This window comes from Cnephaeus nilssonii, assembly GCF_951640355.1.
Source record: "Cnephaeus nilssonii genome assembly, chromosome: X".
Classification (NCBI taxonomy): Eukaryota; Metazoa; Chordata; class Mammalia; order Chiroptera; family Vespertilionidae; genus Cnephaeus; species Cnephaeus nilssonii.
In genome coordinates, this window is record NC_137071.1 from 31,270,871 (window position 1) to 31,286,972 (window position 16,102).

Sequence of the window (16,102 nt, forward strand, 5' to 3'; positions counted from 1 at the left end):
GGTGGATGTTTCTTTAGCCCTCTCCTGGAATCCACAAATCCAATCTCTTTTTTGTGACTACAGTCTGCTCTGACCCACAGTCCTTCTGCCACAGATCAGGGTGAGTGTCTGCAAATGAGTTTTATATGTTGACCCTTTCAGAGGGCACATGGATTTCTAGCAGAATCCCTCCTCACCTAGGCAGATTAATTAACCACTGATTTTTCAGTCAGATATTATGTGGGTTCCTTTTCCCAGCACTGATGTTCTGGGCTGGGGATCCCAGCATGGGGTTGAGACCCCTTGCTCCTCAGGGGGACCTTTGCAACTGAGATATTCTTCTGGATTTTCAACAGCCACCTGTGGACTTGGGCTAGCCTTTTTTGTGTGTGTCTGCCCTTCCTAGAAGATTTGACATGGCATATTCTGTATATGCTTTATTATAAGACTTCTATTCAGCTAGTCTTCTGTTGGGTATTCAGGTTGATTGTTCTATAATGTAGTTGTAATTTGGTTCTGAAAGGAGCTGGATATAACTTGCACATACTCTGACATTATCTTGAATGTTGAAATTTGTAAATGTTATTCTTTTTGCTGTTTTCACCCATGAGCCCCCTCATCTAGAAGCCATCAGTTTATTCTCTGTATCTATGAATTTGTTTCTATTTTGCTTTGTTTTTTATTCATTTGGTTTGATTTTTAGAGCCCATGAATGAGTTAAATCATATATTTGTCTTTGTTTCATTTATTTTATGTAGCATAATACCCTCTAGGCCCATATATATTGTTGCAAATGGAAAGATTTTATATTTTATGTCTGATATGCCATTGTGTGCATAAATAACAAATTTTTTATCTATTCATGTATTTATGGACACCTCGGTTGCTTCCATATGTTGGTTATTGTAAATATAAGATGCAATGAACATAGGGGTATATATATCTTTTTGAATTAGTGCCTTTGTTTTCTTTAGATAAATACCCAGAAGTGGGATTGCTGGGTCATATGGTAGTTCGGTTTTTCAATTTTTTGAGTAATCTCCATACTATATTCCATAGTAGTAACAGCAATTTGCAATCCCACCAACAGTAGTTTTTGGTGTCTTCACATCCTTGTCAACTCTTGTTATTTTTAGACTTTATGATAATATTCATTCTGAGAATTGTGAGGTGACATCTAATTGTTTTGATGTGCATTTCCCTGATGATGGTTTTGAACATTTTTTTATATTTCTGTGGTGATCTATATGACTTCTATGGAGAAATGTTTATTTAGGCCCTCTGCACATAATATAATAGGATAGTTTGGGTTTGTTTTCTATATTGATTTATATGTGTTATGTATATATTTTGGATATTAACCCCTTTTAGGATATACCATTTACAAACATCTTTATCCCATTCAGTTGGTTATCTTTTTTATTTGTTAGTGGTTTCCTTCATTGTGCAAAAGCAATTTATTTTGATGTAGTGCCATTTGTTTATTTATTTATTTATTTATTTTTGCATTTGTTGCCTTTGATTGAGATGTTATATCCAAAACTAAATATATATTGCTAAGACCAATTTCAAAACATTTACTGGCTATGTTTTCTTTTAGGAGATTTTTAGCTTCAGATTTGACATTTCAGTATTAAATCCATTTTGAGTTTATTTTTGTATATGGCGTAAAAAAGTACTGTAGTTTTATTTTTTGCTACTGTGGTCTTTTGTTGAACTGTTGTTTATCATCTGGCACCCTATGCTCTAGTTAGCAAATGTTAATTTAATAAGGTTATAATGCATATCTTCTATATCACACAATTAAATATTAATTTGTACATCAGTGCATTCCTGTGTAACCATGTCACATTGAATAAAATGTATGATTTATAATAATGCTTTCTGATTCTATGAAAGAATAAAATTCATATCTAACATTAGTTTAAGGCATGTACTTTGAGTACATGCAGACAGATGTAAATGTGAATCTTATTTTTACCTAATAAAGCAGGCTATGATGGCAAAGGTTCTTTTTAGTTTCCTTATTAGTAAAAATATGAATAATACCAGTAATACTTCATAGGGTAATTTGATTCAGCTTGAAAGAAATCAAGGTAGAAAAGTGTGGAATAAATGTATTTTTTATTGTTTTATAAGTTGTCTTACAGTAGCTGATTTATCTCTGATCACAGAGAATCATGGGAGGTAAAATGGAGATCATCCTGATAGACCATGGATCTACAAAGATAGACCTATTCTAGGATATCATGAAACATTTTGTTCATTAACATGTTCTAGGACATTGCATAAGACAAAGGACATCATAGTAAAATATGTATTACTAGAGGCCCAGTGCATGACAATTCATGCACTGGAGGGGGGTCCCTCAGCACGGCCTACCCCCTCTCACAGTCTGGGAGCCCTCAGGGGCGGGAGGTGACCTGGCGATCAGGGGAAGGCAATGCCTCCATCACACCTCTGCTGCTGCCACTGCCAGCAGTGCAAGCCTTGGCCAGCCCTGGTTACCTGAGCCTTGGGCAGCCCTGGGCGGCTGGGCAGCCGCCACCCAAGGCTTGCCTGTGTCTCAGGCTGGCCCTGGGTGACTGGGGGGCTGAGGAGACTGGGGACTCTGGAGGCAAGTGGGTGGAGCAACTGGGCCCACCTGGGGCTGGGCCCGGCCTTGCCATGTGCCTGCCACCCTGGTGGGGCTGAGGGGACTGGGTGCCACCATCTTGTGGCTGTGGGCACTGCCATCTTTGAAGGCATGGCAGTAAATTAGCATATCCCCTCCTTATTGGCTGTGGGCACCACCATCTTTGAGAGCGGGGCAGTCAATTAGCATATTCCCTCCTTATTAGCTGTGGGGGCTGCTATCTTTTGCAACAGTGTGAGGGTCAATTAGCATATTTCCACCTTATTAGATAGGATGATACTTAAAAGCACATATTCTGAAATCAGACTTTATCTGGATTATAGAACTGACACTTACTGTGGGACTTTACTTAACTCTCTGTGAAAGAGAGGGAGTAATATTTTCCACATAGGATTTTTGAAAATATTCAATTACTTAATATAAACAAAGTAATTTGCACAGTGCCAAACATTTAGTTGCTGCCTAATAAGTAGCATCTATATTATTCATATCCAGTCAATAAGGAATGAGATTTAAAATCATAAGAAAAGTCTGTCATTTCACTTTCACTACAAATCAAAAACATGGGCATCAGAACAGGTATAATGGGAAATCTCTGCCTACGAGAGAATAGTATGACCCAAAAATTATTCCCTTCTAATTATGTGCTTTTTTTAGAAAAACAAATAATATATTTATGAATATATTAGTTCATTCATTATTCACTGTTTCATTCATTTATCAAAAATTTATTAAGAATATACTTTGTGAAACTACTACATTTGCTACAAACACCTAGCCACCTAGCCTGTAGCAGCACAAGACCAGTGTCGTCATTACTGTCATGTGAGAAAAAAATTTATTAAAACATAGAAGATTTTAAAAGATTTGTCTAGGCTAATATTTTCCAAACTATATTTTGGCAAAATCTAGTTCCACATGTGATATTACTACCTATTTGATTAAAAATGTGTTTTAATGATAAAATTGAGAAATGATATATATTATATCACGCTAATTGAAGGTCTACAAAGTATATTAATACATTAAATACTCCAAGAATTACTGCAGCAAACAAATATATTTACCTTGGTTTACTTCAGAAATTTCAAGATGTATTTGATCATAGAAACCCTTTTTTATGCAAAATTATTAAAAGCACAGAAGATATAATAGACCCATGGAACATAATTTGAGAGAATCTGTCTAATTCAACCTTGTTGTTTTCAGATGAAATAACTAATGATTAGAGAACAAAACTAGCCTTTTTCATATTATAGTTTATCATCAGATAATTAAGAGGTAAGAGGCTCAGTCAAATGCTTTTTCTGCCTCACCATGAAGATTCCAAGGAATGGAATTTTCTTTGCTTTACTTTCTTAAAGACATTTGGAAAGAGATTATGTAATGTTATGATATATTTTGTGAATGCCCAAACCGCAACTTTAGTTTTAACTGATTTAGAGGATAAATTCCATAATTACATCATCTCTATATTGAAAGGCATAAAGGTATCAATTTTAAATTATACATATAAATTTTATATAAGTGGTAGCTACTGGTCTCAGAGGCACAAAACAGAACAATTTTCCATTCTTTGTTTTCTGACCTCCTTCTAAAAATACCAGTTGCAAAAGATAAATATAATTTGGTAAATTTATTAATAAATAAAAAGAATATAAAAAATAAATAAATAGAGTCGGGATATAAAATATCTCAGTAATACAGAGAACATAACAAACTGTTACTGCTCTTTGGAATGAGTAGTTTTAACAAAGTAAGCAAGAATCATTTTCTCTGGTTGAGTGTTGATTCCCCAGTGTGCTCTCAGTAAGTAATTAGAATGGCCCAGTGAATGTCAGCATCAGCTTGTTTATTCTCATTATTTTATCATTTTAAAAACCCTCTAGGTGATGAGACATGCAGTATAGAACATAATTACCATTATTAGCATACTAATTGGACACAAAATAGGCCAACTACAAGGTAGCCAACTGAATAATTTCACATTAATCAAACACCATAGTGAATAAGCCTATTGTTAAATTGACAGCTTCCATAATTGGCAATCCTTTGCAGTGAAATATCAGAATTTTCTTGTAATATCTCTCCAGTGTCAAATAATTTAGTAAATTTCCATGTTCTCATCTTCAAGTATAAGCACCTAGCTCAAGTTTTCAAAAAACACATTATAATGAGGATACTAGTCTTTTTAACTGGCCTAAGTATTTAAACCCTTCAGCAAGAGATATGAATGATAACCAAACAAAAAAGCTATAAATTGCTTACTTGTTGCTGTATATTGTTTTATTTATAAATATATATTCTGCTGAACCCAAAAGATACTTTACTACATTAATAGTCTCTTGAAGATGGTCTACTTTATAAGAGTGCAAATGTGACACCTGGCAGTAATCCCCTTCTTAACAATGTAATTTTATATGTATTGGCAGTTAGAGGCCCTAACTGCTCCATGCCAGCAGTATATTTTTACTTTTCTGCAGATAAGTAGAGCTGGTCTAGACTAAAATTATTTCTCAGTAAAACAGAATCATTATGAAGTCTCAATGAAGCCCCTTTTCTGAATTTCATTATATCATCTACCTATTCAAAAATCACAAATGGTCACCAGCTGCCCTCAAGATTCAACTCTCAATTGAGCACCATTTAAGGCAGTGATGGTGAACCTATGACACGCGTGTCAGCACTGACACGCGTAGCCATTTCTGATGACACGTGGCCGCTGAGGAGGCCGCATGCCGAGGATGAAACATTTGCTGCTCCTGAGGATGAAACATTTGCAAAATAATGTTTTTTCCTCAAAGTGACACACTACCCGAGTTATGCTCAGTTTTTTGGCGAAGTTTGACACACCAAGCTCAAAAGGTTGCCCATCACTGATTTAAGGATTTCTACAATCTGACCACAGTAGGTCTTTTTTTACTGATCCACAAAATAATTCTGTTCCAGCCAGTTAGTATCCTCTATATCAAATAGCCATGCCATTTATAATTATTTTATGCATATTTTTGCATGTTTTCTACTCCTAGATTACCTGCCCCTTCTTTGATATTTAACCCCTTCTTTCATACTTATACTTTTCCTCAAAGCAAACTCAAATCCTTCCTCTGTGGAGTTTTTCTTGACTATTGCAACTGAAGTTGGTTCTTCTCTTGATAAGCTTCTATTTTTTTTTTACTATTTATATTGAATATATTCATTTTCCTGTAAACACTGAGCACCTATTAAATGCCAGTCCCAACATTTAATGACAAAAAGAATAAGATGGCTCTGACAGGATTCTCCCGTAAAATTTCATAGGTATGGCTCTACCATGTATCTATATTATGCATTTTAAAAATATGTTTTTATTGATTTCAGAGAGAGGGATAGAAACAGCAATGATGAAAGAGTATCACTGACTGGCTCCCTCCTGCACGGATCCTACTGTGGACTGAGCCCACAACCTGGACATGTGCCCTGACTAGAAATTGAACTGTAATCACCTGGTTCATGGATTGATGCTCTACCACTGAGCAACACCAGCTGGGCTATATTATGCATTTTTTGAGAGTAGAATTTTTATGCTATATTCTTGTTGTATACCACAACAGTGAGCACATAGTAGATCAACTGGAAAAAATAATGGAATAAATTTCTATTACATTTCCTTTCCCACAAGGCTAATTGAAGCTACATGTCATTGTCATTTAGAGCCTCCTTATACTTATTTCAAGTTCACTATTTTTTTCTCCCCTATAATACCCTTTTTTAGATTTTCCTATAGCATGCTAGAATTAGTTAAGTGATGAACTGGGAAATTGATTTCTATATTAACTTCTACATCTGGGCCTTTCAACTAACTTGATTTCATCCCTTAATTTATCTGTATATTCCCTTTTCTATCTACAAAACAAAGAGGATAGACAACATTAACAATCCATGTAAGTAGCATCATGCGAGTAGCATTATTGAGATACTAGAGGCCTGGTACATGAAATTCATGCATGGGGGGGTGTCCCTCAGCCCGACCTGCACCCTCTCCAATCTGGGAGCCCTCAGGGAATGTCCTACTGACCGCTTAGGCCTACTCCCCATGTTTCTCTGTTCTCTGTGGGACCTGCCTGCTCCACACCACAGCAATGAGCAAGCAGGCCCTGCTGGGTGCTGCTTGTGGGCCGCTCTTGCCTACTCCTGGGTTGCCCTGGCAATGGCCAAGCAGGCCCTGCTGTCTGCTGTCAAGCTGAGCAGCCGCCCTCACCCCCCAGGGCGGCAATGGTCCCAGGAGGCTGCGGGCTTGGCGCCCGTCCCCGGGACCCAAGCCACTTGGCACCGCCCTGCCCCTGGCCACTTGGCGCCTGCTTATGCAAATTAACCCACCATCTTTGTTGGGTTAATTTGCATACTCACTCCTGAATGGATGGTGGGCATCATAGAGGTACAGTCAATTTGCATCTTTCTCTTTTATTAGTGTAGATACATAGATAGATAGATGATATAGATAGATAGATGATAGATACCGTACTTTCCGGCGTATAAGACGACTGGGCGTATAAGATTTTCCTGGGTTAAAAAGTCGTTTTACACTCCGGAAAATATGGTATATTGGACTATATTGATGGGATTAAATATAATGGATTAGATATATTGGACTACCATATTTTCTGGCGTATAAGACGACTTTTTAACCCAGGAAAATCTTATATGCCCAGTCGTCTTATACGCCGGAAAATACGGTAGATAGATGATAGATAGATAGATAGATATATAGATAGATAGATAGATAGATAGATATATTATGGTTGATAGTATTGCAAATGTCTCCCATTCTCCCCCCATTTTATCCCTCTCATCCCAGCCCCTACCCACCCCCTAGGTTTTCACCACCTATTGCCTGCATCCATGGGCTCTGCATGTAAGTATACAAGTTCTATGGTTTATCTCTTCTCATCGCCCCAACCTCACACCCAGGAATGTCAGTCTATTCAATGCCTCCATGCTTTGGGTCTTATTTTGTTGCTCAATTCATTTTGTTCATTAGATTCTACAAATGAGTGATATCATGTGATATTTGTATTTCTCAAATTGGCTTATTATACTTAGTGTAATAGTTTTGAGGTCCATCCATGCTGTTCCAAATCCCTCTTTTATACAGCTGCATAGTATTCCATTGTGTAAATGTCCCACAGCTTTTTATTCACTTATCTACAGATGGGCACGTGGGCTGATTCCAAATATTAGCTATTGTAAACAACACTGCTATGAACATAGGGGTGCATATATTCTTTCTAATTGGTGTTTTGGGGTTTTTAGGATATATTCCCAGGAGTGGGATCACTGTGTCAAATGGAAGTTCCATTTTAAAATTTTTGAGGAAACTCCATACTGTTTACCATTCTGCCTGCACAAGTCTGTATTCCCACAAGCAGTGAACTAGTGTTCCCTTTTCTCCTCATAATCACCAGCTCTTGTTGTTTGTTGATTTTTTGAAGATAGTCATTCTAACAGGTGTGAGGTGACATCTAGTTTTGATTTTAATTTGCATTTCTCTGATGATTACTGACTGAGCATTTTTTCATATGTCTCTTGGCATTTGTCTATCCTTTTTGGAGAAATGTCTATTCAGATCCTCTGTCCTTTTTTAAATTGGATTGTTTGTCTTCCTTTTGTTGATGTATCATTGACAAATATGTTCTCCCATACACTGGGTTCCCTTTTCAATTTGATGTTTTGTGTTTTGTTTTGTTTTTCTGTGCGGAAGCTTTTTACTTTGATGTAAGCCCATTTGTTTATTTTTTCCTTTGTTTCTTTAGCCGTACATGTATCGTTAAAATTTCTGCCTCATGAGATGCCTGATATTTTACTGCTTATGTTTTATTCTAAGATTGTTATGGTTTCATGCCTTACATTTAACTCTTTTATTCATCTTGAGATTATTTTTGTATATGGTGAAAATTGGTAGTCTAGTTTCATCTTTTTGCATTTGTCTGTCCAGTTTTCCCAGCACCATTTGTTGAAGAGACCGTCTTTACTCCATTTTATATTCTTGCTTCCTTTGTCAAATAATAATTGACCTAATGCTGTGGGTGGATTTCTGGGTTCTCTGTTCTGATCCATGGGTCTGTAAGATTGTTGTTGTATTTATACCAAGCTGTTTTTATTTTAATGACTTTGTAGAATAGTTTGATATTTGGCATTGCGATCCCACCAACTTTGTTCTTCTTTCTTAAGACTGCTGCACCTTTTCGGGGTCTTTTATGGTTCCATATAAATTTTTGGAGTATTTGTTCTAGTGCTGTGAATTATCCAGTTGGTATTTTAATAGGGATTACATTGAATCCTTAGATTGCTTTCAGTAGTATGGACATTTTAATTATATTAATTCTTCCAATCCATGAACATGGTATATGTTTCCCTTTGTTTGTATCTTCCTCTATTTCTTTTTAAAATGTCCTATATTTTTCCAACTACAGGTCTTTTACCTCCCTGGTTAAGTTTATTTCTAGATATCTTTTTTGTTGTTGTTGCAATGGTAAATAGGATTGTTTATTTAGTTTCTTTTGCTGAGATTTCATAATTGGTTTACAAAAATGCCACTGATTTCTGGATGTTGATTTTGTATCCTAATTCCTTGCTGAATTCATTTATTAAGTCTAGTAGTTTCCTCTATGGAGGTTTTCTATGTACAATATCATATCATCTGTGAATAATGACAGTTTTACTTTCTCCTTTCCAATTTGAATGTCTTTTATATCTTCTTCTTGTCTGATTGCTATGGCTAAGACTTCCAGTACTATGTTGAATAAGACTAGTGAAATTGGACATTCTTGTCTTGTTCCTGTTCTTAAGGGAAACACTTTCTGCCCATTGAGTATTATGTTGGCTGTAAGCTCGTCTTTTATAATAGCTTTTATTATGTTGAGGAATGATCCCTTTATTCCAAAAAATGATAATTGGTTATCAGAAATAGAAGTTTCTCTTAATCTCACACAAAATCTGGGCTTGTATTTCAGGATTGATATGGTAATTCCAAAACTATCAGAAAACTAGGATCCTTCTACATTGTTGCATTAACATCTTTAAAATGCAAGTTTCATCTTTTGATCTAAGATGTCTGTTTCAGTTTCCAACATTTTGATCCCATTTCAGCTAGCAAGAAGTAAAAGTGAAAGGATACCAGAAATGTTTGTATATAAGCAGAAAACTCTAGGTATGGCACATACCACTTTTCTCTTCCACCATTAGCCAATACTTAGCCATATGGCTACAGCTTGCTGCAAGCAAGGCTTTAAATTGTAATCTTCAACCAAGAAGTGTGATCTTAAATACTAAAAATTTTGTTAGTATATATGAAATAGCTATTTGTATGGGGAAAACTGTAAATTATTGTCAAAGGTAGGATTGTCAACCTGCCAACTTCCCTTCTTTACCAATGCCCTTTAGTGTCCATAGATAAAGAAAAATTAACTCTTCCTTACCTTCCTCAACTGTGCTTTTAACTCTCCCCATGCATATTAATGTCACCTGCAGAATCAACTCCAGATCAACTGCTGAGACTAATCTTAAATCAGGCAGAAGAGAGGTGGACAATTTTTATCTTTTTTTTTTTTTTTTTGGCTACTTATCAAACTACTAGAGGCCCAGTGCACGAAATTCATGTATGGGAGGGGGGGTCCACTAAGCCCAGCCTGCACCCTCTCTAATACAGGACCCCTCAGGGGATGTCCCATGCCTGGGATCAGGCCTAAACCGGCAGTCGGACATTCCTCTCACAATCTGGGAGTGCTGACACCTAACTGCTCACCTGCCTGCCTTCCTGATTGCCCCTAACTGCCCACCCCCCAGCCTGATCACCCCTAATTGCCCGCCCTGCCAGCCTGGTCACCCCCCACTGTCCCCCCCTCCTCCACCAGCCTGGTTCTCCACAACTGCCTCCCACCACCTGGTTGCCCCCAACTGCCCCCCTGCCAGCCTGATTGTCCCTTACTGCCCCTACACTGGCCTGGTTGTCCCCAACTGCCCCCCTCTACCAGCCTGGTTGCCCACAACTGCCCCCCATCAGCCTTGTCACCCCAACTGCCCCCCTCTGCCAGCCTGGTCACCCCTAACTGACCCCCTGCTCGCCTGGTCACCCCCAACTATCCCCCCTGTCAGCCTGGTCGCACCCAACTGCCCCCCTGCCTGCCTGGTTGTCCCCAACTGCCCTCCACCACTAACCCCCCTGCCGACCTGGTCGCCCCATTCAGCCTGCTGTTCAGTCATTTGGTCGTCCCTCACTAACCCTACTGTCGGCCTGGTCACCCGACTCAGCCTGCTGTTCTGTCATCCATCCGGTTGTTTCGGTCATGAAGGCCCCTGGTTATTTATATATTAGGATTTTCTTTTGTGGTGTAACTCAGTATTATGTATTTAGCTTTACCTAGTATTATTGAAGCTATCAAGTCTAAATATCTTTCTATGTTTCTTCTTTTTTCCTGGCTGGGCTTCAGCCCTTTATCCTAGCTTGAAAATGGGAAGTTATTGTTTAATGGATACAGAGTTTCAGGTTTGCAAGATGAAAAGACAAGATGAATTGTGGTAATGGAGGTGCAGCATTTATTGTACCACATTGTAAATTAAAAAGGTTAATAAGTGTTATGTTATGTGTATTTTACCACAATTTTTTAAATGATGGAGAAATTAAGACATTCTCAGATAAAATTTGAAAGAATATTTACCAAGCAACCACTTCAAAAAAAATGTTGAAGGCAGGGTTTCAAGTTGAAATGAAAGAGTAACTGCACAAAAAATTAAAATGTCCACTAAAGATAAATACATAGGTAAAATACAAAAGCCACTATTATTGTACTTTTGGTTTATAACTCCACTTTTCATTTCTTACACATAATATAAAAGTCAAATACAGGAAAAAAATCTCTATGTTATTGGGTGTACAGTATATAAATACACAATTTGGGACAACAAGAAAAACATAATGGGGATCAGAGATGATGATTAAAGTTTCTCTATGTTATTGAAGCAATGTTGATATCAATTTAATATAGATAGTTATAAACTTAGGATATTAATTGTAAATGTCGGGTAATCATAAGGAGAATATCTAAAAATATATGCTCAAGATTGGGAAGATGGCTGCCGAAAGGAGGGTAGACTGCAAGATAGTGCATGAGTGAGAGAACGAAAGGATAGTGTGTGGTTGCACGGGGAGTGTTTATTTGTGAGTTGAGGGACAGCTATACTCCAAGGGACTGTTGAGGATGGCCAGATGGGGTTCCCCTGACAGGGAAGCCTCCACTCCTGCTGAAATCCCTCCTGGAGCAACCGCTCTGACCCAAAGACCTCGCCATCTTTGAGGGGAGAGTGGCTGTTATCAGAAGTCTAAAAATCCTGGAAATCTATAGCAACACCACCCAGGGAACAGCTGCAAACCCAGGAACACTGGACCCCAAGCAACACGAATACACAGACATGGAGGAGCTCTGCACCTTCTCACAGAAAGGTCAGATTTCGCCTAGGTAAAGGTGAGGTCTGTGATCCAGGCAGGAGAGAGAAATGTGCACAATGGGAGCTAAAGGATCCAGGGAAGTCTGCGCCCCCAAAAAATTCACTGCCATTGGGGATAGTGTGATCCCCGAATGTGGAAGGGGATCCGCAGGGCTGCTAACAGAAGGGAACTCTAAAAAGCAACCCATAGATGAACTGGATACAAAAGGGTAGCCTAAAAAATTTAACAGTGTGCCAGATGCTTAGAGCCAGGGGGGGGAAAGACTGCATAGACTTGCGCACAGCGCCGGAGGGGAAATATCGCACACTTACTCTGGCTCTTTTTTCTTTACCTTTTTTTTTTTTTCTCTTTAAATCCTTGCTTTTGATTACTAAGCCCAGAACATAGGATAACCCAATTGGGGACACTGTAAGAGACTTCAGGAGAAAGTTGTTTTTGTGGAACCTGGGGATCAGAACGGGGAATAATGATCAGAGAACCAGCTCTGGGGCAGCCCATTCCCCCAAACCAGTATTAAGTGTGACAGGGAAAACTAAATCTAAGCACTAGCTAGAAAGGACTTATAGACCCAGAGGTGAACCCAGAAACACTGCCGCCGAAGGGTTGAATCACAAATTGACTCTTGTATAAACACAAATAAAGGAGTATAAGAAACAAAGAAGCACTGCCTGCTTGAAAATCAGGACTGTGGCTTACAACACTAAGTAGCAGTGGAACTCAGGGAACCTCAATACTTTCCTGACTAGGAAATAGGCATTCCAAACAGAACAGTAGAGGAAGTGAAAGACTTTCACTACTGCACATCTTAATTTTTTTTCATCTTTTACTTAAGAAACTAATTTTTTTTCTTTTTTCCTCACTTGATTTTACCTTTTTAATTACTACATTTTTATTTTTAATTAGTATTATTGCTACTACTATTTTACCTTTTTTTAAGTATCATTTTATTTTCTCTTTATTTTATTTTGGGATTAGTGTTCTACATTCTATTTTCATTTTTCCTTTAGCATCATTTTACTCTATCTCAACTTTATCTTTAAGCCAACACTCTCTTCCTTACTTTTCCCTATTTGTTGTCCTGTTTCTCTTACCCTATTCCTGCTTTAGATTTTCCCTATTCCTTCTTTTTACCCCCTGTTAAAAATTCATCCTAATTATATATCTAATTTCCAATCCCCTGCTCTAAGTCCATACACAATTCTCTCTTCTCTTCACTATCCAAATTTTTTTCTCTGTTCTTATGTTGTTGTTTGCTTGATTGTTGATTATATTGGTTTTTTTTATGCTTTTTTGTGAGATTGTTTTGCTTTTTCTTTCATTTTTGTTTGTTTTTTTTGCTTCTGTTTTTCCTCATGTCGCTTAATATTAGTTGTTGTTTGTAGTTTGTATTCATCTCTAGGTATTTGTTGTTTGCATGTGTTGGGATTAGTGGCTGTTCTATTGGATTTTTCTCCACTTATAAATAGTTTTTTCCCCTCTTTTTTTAAATCTCTTTTTTTCTCTCTTACATTTTTTTCCTACTTTCAATTTCATTTTTGAACTCCTTTTTATTCTTTCTTTCTTATCCCCCAATTCTCTTTTCTCTGGTAGTCTCCTTTATTCGGGGTTATTAGTATCGTGAATACATTTGTGTTCAGTGCCTTGTGCCTTGTGCCTTGTTGTGTTGTATTTTTGCCTTTAAACCAGTGCAGGAGAGAGATAACTGCATAACCAAACACCTGGAGAAGAGAGATTATGGGGAGAAAAAGAAACAGCCTGAATATGAAAAAAACAGTGGCATCACCAGAAAAGGAAGTAAACGAAATGGAGGCAAGAAAACTGTCAAGAACAAATTCAGAGAAATGGTCATAAGGTGGCTGAAAAGAATGGAAGACAAATTCAAAAATATGTGTAAGAACCAAGAGAAAATGAAGAAAAACCAAGAATAAATGAAAAATGACATCGCTGCAATAAAGAACTCAATAGAAAGCATCAACAGTAGACTAGAAGAAGCAGAGGACAACATCAGTGAGCTAGAATACAAGGTAGGAAAAAATACCCAAGCAGAGCAGCATCTAGAAAAAAACATAAAAAAAAACAGGAGGAGAGCCTAAGGGAACATTGGGACAACACAAAATGAAACAACATCCACATAATAGGGGTACCATAAGGAGAGAAAACTGAGCAAGGTATAGAAAACCTGTCTGAAGAAATAATGACAGAAAACTTCCCTGATATAGGGAAGAAAAACTCACACAAATCCAAGAAGCTCAGAGTCCCAAACAAAATGAACCCCAAAAGACCGATGCCACGGCACATTATAATTAAATTGGCAAACACCAATGACAAAGTACGAATCTTAAAAGCTACCAGAAAGAGACAGAAAGTTATCTACAAAAGATCCCCCATCAGACTGGCTACTGATTTCTCAAGAGAAACACATCAGGACAGAAGGGAATGGAATGAAATATACAAAGTCTAGCAAAGGAAGGGGCTGAACCCAAGAATACTGTACCCAGCAAGGCTATCAATCAAAATTGAGGGTGAAATCAGGAGCTTCACAGACAAAAAAAAAGACTAAGGGAGTTTATTACCATCAAAGCAGCAATGCAAGAAATGATAAAGGGTCTGCTGTAAAAAGAAGAAATAAGAAGCAAATAAGGAACACAGGGGTAAAGAATAAGAATGGCGTCAAATAAGGACCTATTAATAATAACTTTAAATGTAAATGGATTAAATGCCCTAATCAAAAGACACAGGGTAACTGAGTGGACAAGAAAACATGACCCATATATCTGCTGTCAACAGGAAAACCACCTCAGAAAAAAAGATGTAAACAGACTGATGGTGAAGGGATGGAAAAAGGTTTTTCGGGAGAATGGAAATGAAAAAAAAAAAGCTGGGGTAGCAATACTTATACCTGAAAAATTAGATCTCAAAGTGAAGGACATAAAAATAGATAAGGAAGGCCACTTCATAATACTTAAGGGAGCAATCCAACAAGAAGAAATAACTCTGCTAAACATATACGCACTTAATACAGGAGCACACAAATACATTAAAAAAAAACTTCAGGAGGATATCAAGGGAGAGATTGACAGCAATACAAACAAAGTACGGGATTTTAATACCACACTATCAGCATTGGACAAATCCTCTAAACAAAAAATCAGCAAAGAAACATCAATCCTAAATGACTCACTAGATCAGATGGATTTAATTGACATCTTCAGAACATTTCACCCCAAAGCCACAGAATATACATTCTTCTCAAGTGCACATGGGTCATTTTCAAAGATAGACCATATATTGGGTCACAAGCAAAGTCTCTCCAAATTCAAGAAGATAGAAATATTATCAAGCATCTTCTCAGATCAAAATGGCATAAAACTGGAAATCAACTACAATAAATACAATCCAAAAAAATTAAACACCGTGATACTAAATAGCATGTTATTGAACAATGTCTGGGTAACCAGAGAGAACAAGGAAGAAATAAAAAACATAATTGTAACAAACGACAATGAAAATAATCTAAAGTCTATAGGACAAGACGAAAGCAGTCTTGAGAGGAAAGTTCATAGCTCTACAAGCCTACTGCACAAAAAAAGAAAGAATGGTAATAAATTACCTAACCCTACAACTCAAAGAGTTAGAAAGAGAGCAACAAGAAAAGCCCAGTGTAAACAGAAGGAAGGAAATAAGGATGAGAGCAGAAATGAATGACATAGAGAACAAAAAAAAAAAAATAGAAAAGATCAACAAAACCAAGAGTTGGTTCTTTGAAAGGATGAACAAGATTGATGAACCTTTACACAGGCTCACCAAAAAGCAAAGAGAGAGGACCCAAATAAACAAAATCAGAAATGAAAGAGGAGAAATAACAACAGAACACACCAAAATAAAAAGGATTGTTAAAAAGTACTATGAACAACTCTATTCCAACAAACTGGACAACCTGGAGTAAATGGACATATTCCCAGAAAAATACAACCTTCCAAAACGCAATCAGGAAGAATCTAAAC